The sequence below is a fragment of the Molothrus aeneus genome, unplaced genomic scaffold, assembly GCF_037042795.1.
Source record: "Molothrus aeneus isolate 106 unplaced genomic scaffold, BPBGC_Maene_1.0 scaffold_36, whole genome shotgun sequence".
NCBI classification, from domain to species: domain Eukaryota; kingdom Metazoa; phylum Chordata; class Aves; order Passeriformes; family Icteridae; genus Molothrus; species Molothrus aeneus.
In genome coordinates this window covers 374,612-394,307 of record NW_027099027.1, presented here as the reverse complement: position 1 = coordinate 394,307, position 19,696 = coordinate 374,612, and the positions used below count along the sequence as shown (strand labels likewise).

Here is a 19,696-nt window from a genome sequence, read left to right as displayed (position 1 = left end):
CCAGTGGGGTTTCTGATGCACGTCTTCTAGTATTTTCCTAGTAAGCACATTTTATTAAGTAATTGTCTTCCATGTAGAAGTTTCTATTTCCCTGATTTATCTTGTTCATTTCCTATCTTGTTTAATTCTTTTTTCTTGGCTTCCCTAAACTTTGGAATTTCCAGTTTTTCCTCGTTTGGAGTTAATATTAAAATAACTCTTTCAGCTCCATTTTCTGCTGCATCCTTAGCTTTGTGATCTGCCCCCAGTTTGCCCAGTTTGCCTCTCCTTTGGCCCGGGCCGGGTTCCCCTCGCCCGCAGCAGCTGGGAGCAGCCGAGAGCCCCGCGCTGCCCATGCCGACCTGTCCCGGCTCCATCGCCGCTGCTGCCGCGGGCTGCGAGGGCTGCGGGAACGGGGCACCGAGGGTGTGGCTGCTGCTGGGGGAGGAGGAGGAGGGAGGAAAGGGCAGGGATGGAGGGGGAGGAGGAGGCGGGGTTAGCGGGGAGGAGCAGGGGGAGGGATGGAAGGGGCGGGATGGAAAAGGAGATGGGGGGTGGGGATAAGACAGGGGAGGAGGAGGAGGGGGGATGGAAGAGGAGGAAGAGGAGGAGAAAGAGCAGTGAAGGAGGCGGGGTGAGGGGGAGAGGGAGGTGGAGATAAGACAGAGGAGGAGCGGGAGGAGGAGGAAGAGGAGGGACAAAGGCGGATCAAGGCTGAGCTGAGGGAGCCACGCGGTCTCCAGCCCTGTCTGAATTCGCAGCCCCCACCTGTGGGATCATCGCCCCCCCCATGGCGCAGGTGAGTGGGGAGGGGGAGCCCGGCCTGGATATCCCGGGGGGTCCCTGGGTTGGGTTTTTGGGGGGATGTTTGGAGAATGAAGAAGTCCAAGGCTGAGCGGAAAAGGCCCCTCGGGGGGACATCGGGGGGTGGCGGTGGCGGCTGCCGGCAGAGGCAGCCTGGAGGAGCAGAGCCCTGTGTCCCCCAGGAGGCCAAAGTGGGGAGGCCAGAGAGGGGGGAGCGCCGCCATTGGCGGGAGCCTCAAGAGCCTGGAGAGGGGCAGGGGGGACTCCTTGGAGCCGCTGCAGCGCAGAGCAGAGAATGAGGGGAGAAGGGAGCCCGGGAGCCCAAACAGCCCCGGCATCCCGAAATGGGGAGAGCCAAGAGGGGGCAGTGCGTCCCCAGAGATGGCCTGGGGGGATCTCGATGCCCTTGCCTGTGGCACGGAGGCAAATCCCATGCTGTCCTTGTCCTTCCTCGCCCAGAGCAGGAGCTGAGCATGGAGAGCAGGGAGGACAAATGCCCGCGGCAGAACCTGGTGGCAGAGGCCGTTTTGAGCGGCTCCACGGCACAGGAAGCCAACGGGGAGGAAAAGCCCCGGAGATGCCATACGAGGAGGGGCTGCAAACGCAGATGGCGGGGATGTGAGGGGGAAAGAGCCAGCCTGGGCCGGGAAGGCGGCCGGAGATGGAGCCAGAGCTCGGAGCTGGTGCTCCATGAGCAGCTCCATGATGGGGAGAAGCCCCACACATGCATGGAGTGTGGGAAAAGCTTCACGTGGAACTCCCACCTGATTGTGCACCAGAGGATCCACACTGGGGAAAAGCCCTATGAGTGTGGGGAGTGTGGGAAGAGCTTCAGCCAGAGCTCCAGCCTGATCGTGCACCAGAGGTCCCACACGGGGGAGAAGCCCTATGAGTGTGGGGAATGTAGGAAGAGCTTCAGCGCGAGCTCCAGCCTGATCAGCCACCAGAGGATCCACACTGGGGAAAAGCCCTATGAGTGTGGGGAGTGTGGGAAGAGCTTCAGCAGGAGCTCCAGCCTGATCAAGCACCAGAGGACCCACACAGGGGAGAGGCCCTATGAGTGTTCCGAGTGTGGGAAGAGCTTTCAGACCAGGTCCCATCTTCTCCTGCATTATCAGAGTCACACAGAGGAGAGGCCCTTCCAATGCCCCGACTGTGGGAAGGGATTCAAGCACAACTCCACCCTCATCACCCACCGGGGCATCCACACAGGGGAGAGGCCCTACGAGTGTGATAAATGCAGGAAGAGGTTTCTGACCAGCTCCCATCTCCTCCTGCACTATCGGATTCACACAGAGGAGAGGCCCTTCCAATGCCCAGACTGCAGGAAGGCATTCAAGTACAACTCCACCCTCGTCACCCACCGGCGCATCCACACCGGGGAGAGGCCCTATGAGTGTCCCCAGTGTGGGAAGAGCTTCTCCTGCAGCTCCAACTTGACCCGACACCAACGGAGGCACCGGTAAGGGAAGCCCTGCGAGTGCCCCGAGTGCGGGAAGAGCTTCGTGCGCTGCTGCAGCTCCATCCCCCACTGGAGGAGGCACTTTGGGCACAGCCCTGGTCACTCACATTCCCTGTGATCCATGTTAGGAACACACCTGGCTACTTCTACTTTTAATTTCACGTTAATTTTTTTCTCTTCTCCATGTGTTTCCACTCCAGAAGCCAAGAGGGATGGATCTGTCCCCTCAAAACCACTCAAATCCCAGTGAAAACAGCTCAATCTTATCCTAAAAGGGCTCAAACCCACCTCAAAAGAACTCAGTGCCATACCAAATTCGATTTCGTCAGCCACCAGGCTGAGATGGGGCTGGGAGAAGATTGGGAGAAGTGGGATCTCAATTAGAGTGGTGGGATGGGGATTGTGTGGGGCTGGGTGTGTGGGATGTATTTGATAGCAAATAAAACTCTCAGACTTACTGGTTTCTTTCTCGTTCATGTTCAGTCCATTGCAGTTCTGTTTGCAGGGTGCCGCCTCCCAGAGTGTCCCCTCACAGTTGCGGCCCTTGGCCTGAGCCCGCCCCTTTCCCCTCACGGTTCCCGCCCTTTCCCTGCCACCTTTCCCCTCACGGTTCCCGCCCTTTCCCTGTCCCCTTTCCCCTCACAGTTCGGCCTTTGTGAACGCGGGAGGAGGAGGAGGAGGGAGGGAGGAAGAGGCCGAGCGGCCGCAGCACAAGAGGAGAGGGAGAATCTCGTGGCCCGGGCGCTCCCTGGAGTCGCCGCAGCCCCGGAAGCATCGCCCTCCATTTTGCAGGTGCCGGGGCTGGGGGAGCGCGGCTCAAATATCCCGGGGGGTGCCTGGGTTTGGGGTTATTTGGGGGGGATGTTTGCAGCTGGCAGGGCTCCAAAGCTGAGCCGCAGATGGCCCTCGGGGGGATATCTGGGGGTCCCGAAGCCGGCATTGGCTGCTCCCAGTATGAGCCCAGTTGATCCCCCATGTGCTTCCAGTTTCCTGGGCGCTCCCACTATGAGCCTGGTCACTCCCAGTATGGGCCTGTGCACTCCCAGTATAATCCTGGTCACTTCCCCTGCCTCCCTGCATGATCCCAGTCACTCCCAGAGGAGGTCAGTCCCTCCCAGTCCTTCCTTATGATGATGCAATTTTCTCCCAGCATGGTCCCAGTTGCTCCCAGTTCCTCCCACTTTCATCCAGTGTGTTCCCAGTTCTCCCAGTTGTCCCTAGCATAGTCCTAGGCGCTCCCAGTATGATCCCAGTCTCTCTCAGCAGGGCCACAGTCATTCCCACTTGCCCCCAGTGTGTTCCCAGTTCCCCCAGCACATTCGCAGTCTGGTCTTAGTCTGCTCCCAGTCCCACAACCATATGGTCTCAGACCCTTCCAGTCTATCCCAGTTGCCCTGAACATTCTGGCAGTCATTGCCAGGCACTCCAGTCACCTCAGCACTGTTCATGTGCCCCCAGTTGTCTCCCAGTTGCTCTAATTACGTCCCCAGTTGTCTCCCAGCATGGGCCCAGTAGTTCCCAGTAACCCCTAATCAGGGTCCAATCACACCCACTCTAATCCCACTATGAGTGTAGCCACTCCCAGTATGATCCCAGTCCCTTGCAGTCTAATCCCAGTTGCTCCCAGTCACTCCCAGTCTGATGCCAGTGCCCTCAGTGTGATCCCAGTTGCTCCCAGCATGGGCCCAGCTGTTCCCAGTGTGCTTCCATCACTCCCCTATGGTTACAGACACTCCCAGGATGGTCCCAGTTGAACCCAGTTGCCCCTGCTCTAGTCCCAGTCCCTCCCCATATGATCCCAGTCCCTCCCAGCATGGTCCCACTCACTTCCAGTTGCCCCCAGTGTGGTCCCAGTTCTCCCCAGTGTAGTAAACCCCATAAGTTTGGGAAAAGCACCATGGAGAATATGAACAATAGGAATGCTGAAACAGCAAAAGAAAATTCCTGTTTCCCTGTCCTCTACCCTTAACCTATCTCTGTAACCCTATAAGGCAATGTCATGTTAACCCCTTACCATTGGTCAAGCTTGGATCCTTTCCAACCCTATAAAAGAAGCATACTGTACCCCATTAGGGGAGAAAGAAGAAGAGCAGAGACCCTTCACGGACCTCCCCAAATAAAGCCATCTCCGTGGAACAGCCTGCGCCTTCTCCTTCTCCTCTCTCTCCGTCTGCTGCAGCCTCAAGCCCGGGGCACCACTACCTAGCAAGCAAAGCTGAAATCCTAAGAGCTTGCAATCACTATAGAGCTGATAATCACCATGCTCGCTGGATGGCAGCCCCATGGCGTTGGCATGAGCGAGCGAGCTTCGGGCACCCGGTCCCTACTCTGGGACTGAGCTCCTGAGCCCTATTGCTCTGCTTTATGATAAGGCCTATCAGAGGCTTTATTACTCCAGGTGCACCAGCATTCTCTGGTAGAACTCCATAACCGTGTTGGAGCACAGGGTCACCTGGTGGAAGAGAAGAACAGTCAATTCTCCCTTACAAAAGCTCCTTACCCACATCTGATATCCTCCAGTTCCTGAGGGAGGATTTGGCCTTAATTCTTCTGCTGCTCCATGTGCAGAGCACAGTCTGAGAGTAACAAAAGCCTTCTGGCAATACCAGGTTTGTTAAACACCCCTTGCTATCAGGGCACAGGTCAGCTACATTAAAACATTAGACTACAGCTCTATGCACCACTACACTCAAATTAAGGGGCCAATTTCTCATCTGACTACAGTGACATCCATGCAGAGGAAATCTGACTTGAACACAATGAGTTCAGCTTCACAGCAGGAAGCAGCTCACCTTGCTGTTCATTCAAATCAGCCTGGCCATTCTCTTCTTGATCATCTTCATGGTCCTCCACAGCTCCTTCAAGTCTTTATACGTCCTCTGGAAGCGAAGCCTTCTCTGCTCCATTTCCATCCTGCGCCTTCTGGCCTCTTCTTCAGCTCTCCGGGCCGCTGCTCTCTGCTTCATGGCCGCCCTTCTGGGCCTGAGGCAGAGGAAGAAAGGCAGGACGAGCAGCTCAGCAGCAGCCCAGTAGGGCCCCTGCTGCACGGCTGCCCAGAGCAGGGGTCCCCAGGCAGGCTCGGGTGGCTCTGGGGTAGCCTGCTCCAGGCCCTCTTTGCCCAGCTCTGCATCCTCATCCCAACTGATCACCACGGGCCGTGGGAAGTGGAAGAGGAGCAGCACCAGCAGGGCAGGGACTGATTTGGACACCATGGTCTGCAGGAGGAGAGAGACAATTTGTGTTGCTTTGCACAAGAGTTGCAAACCCATGTGTTATTAGGGAATGGCCGCTCCTGCTGTGCCAGAGCGCTCGAGCAGGGGTGAGAATCTGGTGTCAAAGTGCATTCATGTGCTCCATGTTGCATGGGGCACCCGTGTGCAGGAATAGAGAACACCTTCCCTCAGATGGGATCTGCTGTGGCAAGGCCCCTCTGGTTTTCTCCTCCACGCAGCAGTTTGCATGCAGAATGTGGGCAGATGTAACTTGGAGGTCCTCCTGCTCAGCCTTGGGTTCCCCTTGCAGAGCCTCAGCCCCTGCGTTCTGTCAGGGCCCCTGGGCAGGTGGGATATTCCCAGAGGAGAGGGGCCGGCTGTGTCCCCATTGCCCCTGTCCCTTATGTCCCTGTGCTCAGGCGGGCACAGAGAGGATGGGGACTCCTGCCTGCCCCGTGTCCTGTCCGCCTGCCGGGCCTGTCCCAGGGCAGCCGGGCTGTGATTGCTGTGCTGTGTCCCCCTGTCCCTGCTGTCCCTGCTGTCCCTGCTGTCCCTGCTGTCATGGCCCACTGCAGGTTCCACACCTACACAGCCATGGTGGCTCCTGAGCTCTGCCGGGACCTAAGTGACAGTCTGAGTGGTGGCACTCCTGGTTTTCTTGCATTTGGCATCGCGCAGAGCAGAGGCTGGATCACAGCACCAAAGGAGCAGCTGCTGCAGGGGAGGAAAGGAGCCTCTGCATGGCCAAGGGCTGCTGTGGTGCCCCTGTGTCAGGAATTCCCCACAGCTGACACCTGAGTCCAACATGGAGACTCACAGACACAGCGTTTGTTCAGGCATTGCCTTTATTGCATCTTGACAGGGACTGCAGCTGCCTGAGGGAAGTCACCCTCCCGAGACAGGAGGGCAGAGAGTGTAATTTAAATTAACCAATTGTGATTATAGGCATTCGTAGCAACAGTCTATATACCGGATATATGAATATTAAACAAGACACAAAATAATTATTGGATCATGAAGATTAAGCAACATTTGCTGGTTTAGATAAAAAGAAAGTATACTTAAGTTTTGGTTAGCTGCAATAATTCTTGGTAACTTTGGTGAATTATAAGTTCTATGTAATATAAGGAAAAGTGCCATTATTTAATTCCTACATATTATTAAAATATCTATGATCTCTTACAAGAGTATTAATCTGCATTATAGTAATAAAAAGTTTGGAAAATGTTGCTAAAGACAATTATTCTTAAAGAAAACATTTTCAATATTTCAAAACTATTGAAGAATTTGAATCAATCTCCAATCATTGGCCCGATGCCTTCAGATGGTGCTTTCCTTCGAGCAGATGCAAAGGCTCTGTATGGGAAAGGGTTAAAATCGATGCAGTTACTACAGATCCCGTGAGGAGAGAGAGGGCAGAGGGGCAGGGTGTGTCAGGAGCCCGGACCCTGGCCCCGGCGCAGGGCTGTGCTGGGCAGCAAGCGCAGCTCTGTGCGCCGGCTGCTCACAAAGATGTGCGGCTCGCCTTGGCCGGCCCAGAGAGCATCTCCAGCAGGAAGCTTTTCTTCACACAGCCACTGCCTGTGCTCCTCCAAAAGCCTGCCCTGCCTACCTTCAGCATCCTGTTTGTATCCCTATTCATTCCAATCAGCCTGGCCATTTGCTTTTCTATTTCTTTCGTGGCCCGGCGCATTTGCTCCATGTCTTTGAATCTCTTCCTAAGGAGCCGCCTTCTCCGCTCGCTTTCCACCTTCCTCCTTCTGGCCTTTTCCTCAGCTCTCTGGGCCGCTGCTCTCTGCCTCGTGGCTGCCCTTCTGCGCCTGAGCCACCAGCCCAAAGGCAGGAGCAGCGGCTGAGCAATTTGCCAGAGCTGGTGCAGGTAGCGCAAGGCAGCCAGGAGCCAGGGTCCCCAGCCAGGCTCAGCTGGCTCTGGGGGGGCCGGTTTCATCTCCTCTGCACGCTGCTGCCCATCCCCGTGAAATCTGTCCACCACGGAAAGTGGGAACAGGAAGATGAGCAGCACAAGCCCAGCCAGGACTGCTCTGTGCGCCATGGTCTGCAGGAGGAGAGAGACAAGGCTTTCACTGGGGCTCCCAAGAACAGTTATCTCCCCTCCCCTTCCTTTTCCATTCAGCACTTGAGCAGACACAGCATTTCTCATCGTTTTCCACAGAACAGTACAGGTGCCAGTTCCCATCTTGTGGAGCCCTCTGCCATAAATCAGCCTGACAGGTTTATTCTCTATGTAATGGGAAATGATGACAAATGCAGCTGCATAATCACGTTAGTAACTCACCATAATGACTGCTTCTGGGGTGATTTATGGGTTTTGTCACATGTGAACTTTCAGAACTTTAGAGGTCACATTTTTCACACTTTTTTGTTGGAATCTCAGTTTATCAGACTTTACTGCAGCATTAATCACTTGCAGTACAACCCTGGACTTCACAAATGTATCACATCAGCATGAAAAAAGGCAGAGAAAATAAGAACTGTTGTGAATTAATGAGCTGGGTAACACATGTCTCACAACAGCGATGAAACAACCTGTGTTCTTCTTCAAGCCGCAACAGAAAGTCCCAAAGTCTGGTTATTTGATTTTTTTTATTTTTTTTTTTCACAAAACACAAGCAGCAGCAAAGAACTGAAACAACACAGCCAGGTTTGAAACCTGAAAGATCTGCAAGGCTGAGTCTATCCTAGTTAATGGTGAAATGATGTGTGAATCTGTCCTAGATGTTCAAATGAAGAAGATTGATTCCCAGTTATAATATGGCTTCTAAGCAAAACACTGGGATTATATAGGAGAAATGCACTTGTCATGAAACAACCAAGAAATCAGAGAGACAGTTCCAAGCTCTATAGTGAAGGCCTGGGAAATGTTCAGAGTTACCATCTATGGAGTTTGGTGCAGGATAAACTGGAACAAAAGGCCATCATTACCCAAATTGATTTCCTTTGGGCTGGTTTGTTGGTTTTTTGGTTTGTTTTTTCTTTTTTTTTTAAATTTTATTTCAGATAATGTTTATAATACTCCAAGAAATATGATGAAAAGGTCAGCATGATCCATCAGACACAAGCAGGGGGGCTGGGGTAGATGCAACATGTTCCTTGCACTGGAGGGTAGACAGAGGCAAGATCTGGTTTGGGGTCAATCACACCTGGATCAGGGAGGTGGCTGAAACCTGGGCTGGCCAAAGCCTTAGAATCACAAAATATCCTGGGCTGGAAAGGACCCCCAAGGATCACCAAGTCCAACTCCTGGCCCTGCAGAGGACACCTCCCCAAGAATCCCACGCTGTGCCTTGGCATGTGCTGGTGGGCAGGAGCACACAGCTGGCCGTGGCTTTGGGTGCATGGGTAAGATGAGATGGTGAGGAGCATCCCTGCTCCCTGAGCTCCTGGAGAGCTGCAGACACTGATCACTGGTAAGGACAGCACCAGGGCCATGGCCTGGGGCTGGTGATCTGGTGTCTCCTTTCTGCTGCTGCTTTCTGCTACAGATAACAGCCTGGTACCAAGGTCTTGTTGCTGAGGTCATAAACGGCTGGTGAGATTCCCTCCCTGCTCTTGTCTGCACAAGTTCTTATGCTCAGCACCAGGAAGGATTGGGCCAGAATGGAAGCATTTGGGGTCTCAGGGCTGAGGCTGAGACAGACAGCCAGGCAGAGCAGCTCCTCCTGGCTGATGCAAACATTAGCCCTGTGCTGGCCAGGCCAGTGATCCATAGCTATGGGTCCACAGTTATGGTGGTGGTGGGTATTCACTGGGAGAAGAGGAGGTGTAAAATGAAGCTTCTGAAGCTGCTTGGCATCCTGGAAGCTGCTCAGCCCCCACTTGACCACAGTGGTTGTTTGGCCAGCTGAAGTGATGGAATTCATTGGGCGGTGCAGGGACAGTTTTCTGTGGAAACATGAAGGACTTTCAGGGGGGATGAAATACGGCCTCATCGTAGAAACAGCTGGGCTGAACACTCTTTATTCCAGCTATGAATCTTTGCTCTTAAGAGCAACAGATTCCACCTTTCATTAAACCAGAACTTGTTGTTGTTATTGTTGTTATTTTGAGGAACATAAATGACCTTTCTTGTTTATTTTATTAGCATTTTAAATAATCTGGTCACCCACTGCATGCATGAAACATGAGATGTTACCAAAGTGTAGCTCACTTCAGACAGGGAGTGCTGATAGTTGGCAGATCTGTACAGGTGTCCTCATCCTGTGTGCATTGGATGTTATCCCATCCAAGCAGGCATTTTAACACAAGCAGCTATTTCACTGAGCTTAATTAACAACAGAAATAAAAACTATATTTTTTTATCAATGTTACTTTGACATCTACCATCACTCAGCGAGAGGTTTATTGTTATGGACACATAATATTGGCTTTTTGCAGAGATTAAAATGGATTTTCTATCTGTGGTGTTAAAGTAACTTTGTTATTGTCTTGGTTTGAAAAGCCAGGTGTCTGCTAAGGAAGGCAGGAGCCTCCCCTGGAATGGAAAATGTAAACCCCCTTCCTCTGAATTGTTATAATTTTGAAATTAAGGAGCTTTCAGGCAAAGATATGGGAATAGGAATAACAGTTCTTTTTTAGGAAAAATTAAAAATATAAATGCAGTAGTACAAACGAAAAAAACCACAGACAGAGTCAGAACAGGACGTGACACCCTGTGGGTCAGGGTGCTGGCAGCAGTCCCATTCACTGGTGGCTGCAGCCCTCCTGCAGTGCCAGGTGTGGTTCTGTTGGAGCAGGGATCCTGGAGAAGGGTGGAGTTTTCCTCTGAAGGTCCAGGGCTGCTGTAGATGGGCCTGGGAATCTTCCTTCCTCTTGGAATCCAGTAGGAAAAGGCTGATCCTCTGGGAAACCCGTGGAGAAGAAAGACAGCTGCTCCTCTGGGAATCCAGTAGGAAAAGGCTGCTCCTCTGGGAATCCCATGGAGAAGAAAGACAGCTGCTCCTCTGGGAATCCAGGAGGAAAAGGCTGCCTACAGTGTTCCAAATCTCAGATTCTATCCAGGTAGGAATGCTTGGCTCCTCCCCCTGGGCGGAGCATCTCCCAATGGGATGATGTCATTTAATCAGCCATGCAGTGACACTCAGTGGCCCATTACCAGAAGATAATTAATAATTAATGGCCTATTAATGGAACACACCTCCCCACAGGGAGGATTGGTTGTGGAAGAGAGAAACTGCCCAATGAACAGAAGATAACTGCCCCACCACTGACAGATGGCAAACAGAACACACACTTATCTTGCAGTCCAGGACCTGTCCCCACTGGCTGCCCCCATTCTCCAGAGTTCATGGTGTCCAGGGAGGCTGCAGCTGCTGGTGCCGGGAACAAACGAGACGGGTCTGGGTTTCAGAAAGCTCCAGAATCCATTTCTGACCCCCGAAAGACAGGGCAAAGGCAGGGCCATGGGGCTTTATAGGGTATCCCAGGGCTGGAGTGTGGGTTTGGGTCGGGGGAGGAGTTCTTAGCAACACAAGAAGGGTGAGACCAAATTCCTGCCTCTTAGCAACAGGGGCACCCCACACAGAATGTGTCCCCAAATCCTTAATTCCCCCTCAAACACCTCTGAAATGGTGGGACTTGAGACATCTTTGATCACTTTCATTCTCTAATAACACTGATGCTGTTAGTTCCAGAGTGCCCAGGATCCGCCTGGCAAGTCAGCTCTGGCAGGAAGAAGGCGGCTGCCAGGGGGCTGCTTGTGGCCTCTGACAGCCCCATTGCTCAGGGCTTGCCAGCGCCCCAGCCCCTCAGGCCCTGCCCCAGCACGGCCAAGCTGCCCGGCAGCAGCGCCGCAGCCCCACAGCAGCTCCAGAGCAGCCCCATGCAGAGGCACCTGGGAGCCCTCAGCAAGGCAGCCAGCAGCAGACGGGCAGGAGGGCACGGATGGCGCTTCCTGCCTGGCACAGGGCTTGTGGCCATCTCCAGGCAGCGCTCTGGCAGGGATCCCCGCAGCTCCGGCCCCTGCCCAGCTGCTCTGTGGGCAGCACAAAGGCTTCAGCAGAACCACCAAAGGCCAAGGGCCTTCTGGCCATTTCCCCTTGCCCACTGCACACCTGGGCAGCTGGCTGAGCACAAGCACCCTTTATCCCCTCTTCCCCTAGGCCCTGCGGACCCTGAGCAGCAAAAGAAAGATCCTGGCAGTCTGTGTATTAGAACACAGTCTATATTTACATGGTAAAGGAAAAAAAAAAAAAAAAAAAAGAACATTCTTGAAGTAAAAGAAAATTCCTCCTGACTCAGGTGGCCCCAGCAAAAAGAGCTTCTGGGATCAGCTCTCCACAGAGCTGCGGCAGGGCAGGCAGCCGAGCAGTGACAGACGAGGCCGTGTCTTCCATGCCCTGCGCAGGTGATTTCGGAGCCACTGGAAGCTGGAGATGGGAGCCCGCTCTCCTGACTTGAGGATGCAGAGGGTTTGAATTGCCAGGCTTCCGACGGCGAGGCTGATGTCATTTGTTTTGTCTTCAAGGGCTGCAAGAGAGAGCAACAGAGCCAGGGTCAGAGCCGGATGTGCGGGGAGCCGAGGAGAGCCCCCAGCAAGGGCCATGCCAGCCGGCTCTTGCCATGGCCAGGAGGGAGCAGGGAGCAAGGCGATCAGGCCGAAGCTGCGGGCCACCAATGGCCCCCGTGGCCCTGAAAGCTCAGTGTGCTCTGGCCACGGGAGCAGAGCCCTCCGCAGCCAGGGCAGGGCTTGCAGCTCCCCCCGGCAGCCCCCGCTGCCAGCCCGCTGCCCTCACTCACCAGTGCAGATCAGCTGCAGCTCTCGCTGCTGCCCCCTCAGGCGCCGCCCGGCCATGCCTGTGAACACAGAGCCTGTCACGGCGGCAGTGGCACAGCTCCCTGCCGGCGGCGCTGCCGGCGCTGTGGCCACACGGGCTGCTGGCCCGGCAGGGCTCAGCCCGGCCCTTGGCGCACGCTGCCGCCCCAGGGCACGGCTGCCAGAGGGCGGCAGCAGCAATGCCCAGCCCAGGCGGGGCTCCACGGCGCCGGGCCCGGCTGGCGCTGCCGGGGCAGCAGGCGGGGCCGGGGCCGAGCTGCGGCGGGCCGGGCCGGGGAGGGAGCGCGGGTTCGTGGCTCACCCATGAAGCTGATGGCCGCCTCTCGCAGGGGCTCCTGTGGGCTCTGCAGGTAGCGCAGGGCCCGGCGCAGGTGCTCGGCCGCTCGGCTCCTGTCCTCTGCCAGCTGCAGAGAGCGGCAGGAGGGAAGGCTTGGCGCGGGCTCAGCCCCTGGGCCGGGCACTGCCTGCGCCCAGCCCCGGCCTCCCCTGCCCGCACAGCCCTGAGGCGCGGCCAGCAGCCGCCGGCCAAGGGTCCCGAGGGGAGGGGGCAGCGGGCCGGCTGCTGCCCGGGGAGCCGTGGTGCCGCCCCGCAGCCTTGCCGGGCCGGGGCTCCACGGGCACCCGGCTCGGGCCCACGGGAGCCTGGAGAGGAGCCCGCGCCGCCTCTGGCTGCCACAGCGGGCAGGGGCACAGCTGCCCGGCCCGCACGCTGAGCGCCGCCCTCAGGGGCCTTCTCCAGCCTGAGGCTGGGCCTTGCAGGCCCTCCTTACCAGGCACTCGCTGAACTTCCACAGTTTCTGCTCCTTCACCAGCTTCTTGAGATCCCTCCTCTTCATCAACTTGACCGCACAAAGCAGCGCTTCCCGAGAAGCCTGGAGAGCAGCAGGGACGCCGAGATGGCCCCACAGCCCAGGGCACGGCACCCGCGTCCCCGTGCCATGGCCTGCAGGAGGCTGCGATCCAGCAGGCGCAGGGCAGGAGGCAGCCGAGCCCCCTGCCAGGGGAACAGCAGCAGCCCACGAGTCCTCACCTCTGCCACACGCTGATTCTCATCATGGCAGTGGAAGAAGAGTGCAAGCAAGCTCTGTTGCACAGGGCTTTCCAAAGGTTTTTCTCTCTCTTCCAAATACTCCATCATGTCTCGGAAGAGTTTGATGGAGAGCAGCTGGACCTGGCTATTATCCTGTAGGAAAAAAAAAAGAAAAAATACCTCAGCATTGGCTCCTGCAGGCCCCCCTGGGCACAGGGCTGGAAATGCACAGGGCACACAGTTTCCAGGCAGCAGCCAGTGGCTGTGGCTGGGGGCACAGAGCCTTACGTGGTCAAAGTGTGGCAGGAGCGCCTCAGCCAGCTGCAGGGCAATGGGGGTTGACATCAGAATATGTGATTTGTGCAGGAATAGAAAGCTGAGTGTGATGAGGGTCATGCCAGCTATCTCTGCATCATTGTCGCACAGAAGGTCCATGAGGCATTGGGTCAGGCTGCACATTCTTTCGGCCTGTGCGGAACACAAGTCTGTGAAAGGCCATCCTGCTGCCGCAGGGCCCAGAGGCCAAAGGCCTGTCCCGAAGCACGCGGGCAGCTGAAGCGGGAGGCAGGAGAGCTGGGAGCACCTGCCCCAGCGCCCCAAGCCCAGGCCAGGCCAAGTGACTGCGTTCCCAGTGCAGCTTCAGCCACCGCCCCCTTCTCACCATTGAGGGATCATCAATGAGCTCCAGCAGGGCCCTGAGCGCCAGGCGACGCCTCTCCCTGCACTCGCTCTGCAGGTACCTTGAAGAGACCTTCACAACACTGGCACCACATTCACTGGCATCCAGGCACTCGAGGAGCTGAAATGCACAGGCCAGTGATGGGGGAGCCGGCCGGCAGGAGCCTGGAGCCACACAGGGCTGGGCTCAGGCAGCAGCAGCAGCAGCAGCAGCAGCAGCAGCAGCAGCAGCAGCAGCAGCACAGGGCGCGGGCAGCGTCCCAGGCGGCTGCGGCTCCCAGAGGGCAGAGAGCTGGGAGGCAGCTCAGCCAGGCAGCGCTGCACACCCGGCTCACCTCCACAAGGAACGCCAGGGCGGGCAGATCCCAGTGTGGCTCCTGTGTGCTGAGCAGCCAGAGGAGGTGGAGTGCAATACTGGAACCCAAGCCAAGACAAGCATGGCGCATCTCCCTAGGAGGGCGAAAAAGGGACCAGGAACCTGAGCAAATCTCTCCAAGGACAGGCTCGCAGAGCCTGCTGGTCTTTCACCACCGTCCTGCAAGGGGACCTGGGCCCTTTAGGAGGTGTCTCCTCCTGTGCTCTCTCCCCTCCCAGCCTTTTCCAGTCTGCTTGGCCGTCCCTTGGTGACAAGGCCCTGTGACCCAGGGCCACGGGGACTGTGTGGGACAGCCCGGGCACAGGGCACAAATGCCGGGAGCAATGGGGAGAAGGGGAGTCTCACCTGGCCAGCAGACCCACGGCATAGTGGCGGGTGTCAGCACAGAGCAGCGTGTCCCAGCCACGCTTGCGTTCCACTGACACCACCACCTCCTTGTACTGCTTTCGGCAGAGCAGGGACTTCAGGCTCTGCACTGCAAACCTGTGTGCACAGCAAAGGCCAGGTCACCCTGGCAGCACTGGCTCCTTGGCAGGCCACGTGGCAGGGACAGGAGGACTGGCATGGAGCACCTGTTGGGGCTGGTGGCAAGGCCGTGCTCTTGCAGGCATTCCTTCCAGAAGGCATCGACCTCCTCTGGCATCTCTGCTGTGCTGAAGAACACTTGGAAGAGCAGATGCACAAATAGCTGGGGGAAATACGACGTCACTACACGTGGCACATGGGGCTCCTGGAGCATCTTCCACATCACCACAGTTGCCTGCAAGGGACAAAGGCCCTCGAGACAGTGCTCAGTGCCCAGGTGTCCCTGGGGCAGGGCCCGAGCAGGGCAGGGAGAGGCCCGCAGAGACCTTGGCAGGGGGAGCACAGGGCCTGGTGGGCCTGAGGCTGCCCCTGGGCCAGGTTTCAGGCCAGTGCCTGAGGCAGGGAGATGCAGTGGGGGAAGGAGGATGGAGAGCTGCTGGAGAGGCGGCCTTGTGGCCAGCAAAGGCCACTTGCAGAAACTCACAGCCAGGCCAAAGACACCCGTTTTGTCCCCATCGGAGGTGCACGTGCTGCGCTCTGGCCAGCTGCCCAGCACATCCAGGAGGATCAGCAGCACTGGCTCTGCAGTCCTGGACGAGCACATGATGGTCTTCCACATGGAGATGGCAGCTCTGCGGGGTTAGAGCTCTGTCTCAGGGGGGTCTCAGACACAGCACCGTGGCCTGGGCATCCCTAGGGGCCCGGGCTGACCGCCAGCTCTTCCTCCGCCCACTGGGCCTGACCAGCAGCAGCCAGGCAGCCCAGCCCTGTGGGGACAGGCCCCTGAGGGATGGCAAGGGAGCATGGCAGCAGGCTCGGGGGCTGACGTGCCAGGGCTGGGAAAGGCAGCAGCCAGAGGGCCCTGGAACTCTCTGTTGCTCAGACACCTGGGCCAGGCGGTACAGGGTGATGGGCTGGGGAGGCCTGAGCCCTCTGGGCAGGTGGGCCCCATACCTGTCACAGGACGGGGCCGCACGCAGGAGCGTCAGCACTGTGTCACCTGGGTGTGCTCTGGTGAGATTCAGCAGGGCCTTGTCCAGCCTGTGCTGGGCAGAATCATTGGCCAGGAGCCATCGGTGAATGGACCTCACCATGGCGGGCACCTGGAGAAGGCACGGGGAGACTTGGAAAGCTGCCAGAGGGAGCCATGTCCCCAGGGTCCCCAGAGAATGCTTCCCTTGCCAGCGCACTGCCATGGCCTCAAAGGCTCCCAGGGACCAGCAGGCGTGGCTGGGGAAGCCATGGGACTCATGGGGGAATTGAAGCCTGGCCCCAGGCTGCTCACTTGTTCTGGCCTGGCAACAGCCTTCTCCAGGAGCAAATCCAGCAGGGCGGCACTGGTCTCATGACTGAGGAGCTCTGAGTGAGCTCTGAGCCCAGTGCCCATGGTGCTGGTCTCTACCTGCCCAATGCTCCGGATAAAGTCGCAGACGAGCTGTAGGAGAAGGGCAAGAAGCCGGGGATGTTGCATGGAGTGCTGCACACACGGTGCTGGGCTGAGCAGGGACGGCAGGCCCAGCCCAGGTGGGGGTGGCTGCAGGTACCTGCGCTGTTCTGCGGAAGCGGCCACGGCTGGATTCCTGCTCTTGTGTGCGCTCCAGGGCTGCATCTGGCAAAGAGCGAGTGCAGCCAGAGCTGAGGGGCTGCGGGAGAGGCCGGAGAACAGAGCCCAGCCCTGCACTGCCCAGGCAGGGAGAGCCCCGGGATGCCCCAGGGGATGGAGCACGGCCACTGCGGGGTGTCTGCCCAGCCCCTCTTCCCTCCTGTCCATGGGCATTTCCCCAGGGGATGGCATGGCATGGCATGGCATGGCATGGCATGGCATGGCATGGCATGGCATGGCATGGCATGGCATGGCATGGCATGGCGCCAATTGGCTGCAGGCTTCAGCCCTGCAGCCCAGCTCTGCCACTCACCCTCCTGCGGTGGATGGAACGGCACCACCTCTTCTGTCTCCTGTGCTGGGGCAGCTCCAGGGCCTTCTTCTTCCTCCTCCTCCTCCGCCACCCAGGCCAGCTTGGGCACTCTCGGGGGTCTCTGCTCCATGGCTGTGCCTGGAGCTACTTGCAGGAGAGATGCCTTGGGAAAGCTCCGGGGCACCAAGTCCCACGCTCTGCCCTTGAGGGCAGCTGCAGAATAGAAGCCTCAGGAAGGCCACGGGTCAGCGAGTCCTGTGCTCTGGCCTCGAGCTCAGCTGCAGGAACAGCGCCGCGGAGAAGCTCCGGGTCAGACGGGAGCGAGTGCGCTGTGCAGGGGCTCCTCACGGCACCGCTCTGTCCCCTTGTGCCCCGTTGCGTGTTGCCAGCAGCCGGGCAAGCTTCTATTTCCCACGTGTCACAAAGGGGCCTTGGACACCGGCTTCCGTTCCATGGCACGGTGACCGTGCTGCAGCGTGCCACCCAGGGCCCTTGCACACACTGCCTTCTGCCCCGGGGCCGCCCCCGGCCCAGCCAAAGTGGCCCAGCTTGGAAGGAATCCCTGGCCCCAGGTGTCTGAGACAGCCCGCACAGGATCTTTAGCAAGGGCTCAGAGCATCAGCAAACGCTGCCCGGCTCTGCGGGCTCAGTCCTATCCCCATATCTTTTCCCAAGAGCATTTGAATTTCTAAATGAGAATCATTTGAAGGGAGGGGATTGACATTTTCCATTTCAGAGAAGGCTTCTGCCTTCCTTAGCAGACACCTGTCTTTTCAAACCAAGACAATTGTTTATCATCTTGCAGATCCGCACTTGCTGGGCAGCCCCGTTTTACACCCAGGGCCTGGAGAACCATTGCCAGCAACTGGGAAAATCCTAGCTGCTCCATCCTCCCAGAGATGAGGTCTCCAAATTTGCCCCAAAAGTGGCTCCAGCTTTTAGAGGCCAAAAAGAGCAAGCCCCAGTGACTTGATGATAGTTTTAGCCCAGAAAGCCCTGCAGCTGATGGCACACTTGACAATCAGCAGGGGACACAGCTAGGCCAAAGCCCAGAGCTCTGCCGGGAGCCTTTCTCCTCAAATACCCTTCAAACAAACCTCCATGCAAGTCAGTTGGGAAAGTTTCTTCAAATGATCCATTTCTGGCACTACAGAACTGCACAGGGTTCTGTGAAAGATTCTAAAGCAGCTGCTCTGGAGTCCAAGAGAGTGGACTAAGAGTCCTTGTCATCTATTTGTAGCTAAATCCCACGTTGGGCCATTTGAAGGAGTTTGGAAGGAGCTAGAGAGTGGACCTCTGAGTTTTTTAGATGATGCCATTGCGTTTTCTTCTCTTCTCCATAGACAGGAAGGGTGAGTTTGGCTCACATCTGCACTGCATGGCTCACAGGGCCGCAAGACTTGCAGTTACAAGAGCTTTGAAGGATTTCTTGGTCAAGAAGACACAGCCAACATGGATATTTATGTTTTGGAGCCAATCCTTCAAGATTTCGTCTTACGGACTCATGCTCTCGGGGTCTCTCGCTGGTCAGAGTGAGCCCGAGATAAGTTCCAAAGTCTCTTTTCTCAGCCCGGCGCTTGAAGAAGGAGTCAGAGCTCTTCATTTCTGGCTCTCAAGGTTGTTTCTTGTTTCTTATCTATAAAATTCTTTCTCCTGTCCTGCCAAGGTCCGCTCAGCAAGACAGTCTAAGGCACTCTGCCTGCCCCAGGGCGGTGTTATCTTTTTATCCTAAAAACTACCTGTACAATATTTACAATTACTTTCCAATACCTATCACCTATGTTAGACAGTGAGCTTCTACTCTAAACCAATCTAAAAGTGCCACCATCACAGCAGAAGATGGAGGCCAAGAAGAAGGAGAAAGGCTGGACACGGCCAGATTCCTCCATCTTGGCCCCTGAAGCCCCATTCTAGAAACCCCAACAATCTATTTTTCACCCTGTGATAAATTCACTATCATTCTACTTAAACTGTCATGGCTTGCAATTCTTCATATAAGGTTGTTTTTTCCAAGGGCTAAATCAAAGGCACAGGGGTCTTGGGCTCTGTGCCAGGGTCTCTGAGCGCCCTGGGCAGGGGCTCAAATCATCCAGGGCAGCCAGAGGAATTTCCTGGGTTCTCACAAGTAGCCCTGTTGTAGTCCCTGCATACAAGAGTTTCCTTGATCCCTTTGATGCCATAGAGCACCAAGAACTTGAACCTTGCTGGAGTCCAGCCCTGCCTGACTGTCACGGAGAAGAGGGAAAAGATGAAAAACCTGGGCAGTGGTTGAGCCCAATTGGCATTTTTCCATTTCTGATTTCCTCCCAGCTTTTGCAGCAGGGCAACAACCCCATCACTGCAAAGCACTTCCTTTTGCAAGGCACACACTGACCTTGGTGGAAGCTCAGGGCTCTTGAAGGGGCTGCTGCAGTTGGCAACAGGAGCTGTTGTTGAATTTTTCACGTTGCTTAACCCCCCCTGCCAAATGCCATCAAGCGGTTGAGGAAGGACAAAAAAGATTACCCTGGAGGAAGGGAGGCCAAGAGCTTGGAAAAGGAGGAAAGAAACGCTCCGATGATGACAATGACAAAAAGCCCCAATTTATTTTTGACAGCAAATGAACACCGGCCGCCCTCCAGCCCTCCCAGCCTGGCAGGCCGAGCGGTGCCGTTCCCATGGCATGAGGTGCTGGCAGCCTGCGGAGAGAAACCAGAGAGCCACGGTCAGTGGCAGCAGGCTCCTGTCCCCCTGCCCTGCCATGGCCTGTGCCTGGGCCAGGCTGCTGGCTCTGCTCAGAGCCCAAACCTCCCGACCCATTCTCTGTTTTTAGAGAAGGGCAGCGGGGCAGGCCACGTTCCACCTCCTCTGCTTAATCCCGGCACAGCAACCTCCTCAGCAGCTGCAAGAGCGGGATGCCCGTGTGCCCGCTGCCGCCTGCC

The 19,696-nt window shown here is 56.5% G+C and overlaps 1 protein-coding gene and 1 pseudogene across 1 annotated transcript in view; one reads left to right on the top strand and one right to left on the bottom strand.

Annotated features, from left to right (window-relative positions):
- LOC136570728 (uncharacterized) overlaps positions 1 to 19,696 on the top strand; it is a 2,607,743-nt pseudogene that overhangs the window by 2,235,202 nt on the left and 352,845 nt on the right.
- LOC136570729 (uncharacterized) overlaps positions 1 to 19,696 on the bottom strand; it is a 2,347,277-nt gene that overhangs the window by 2,086,981 nt on the left and 240,600 nt on the right.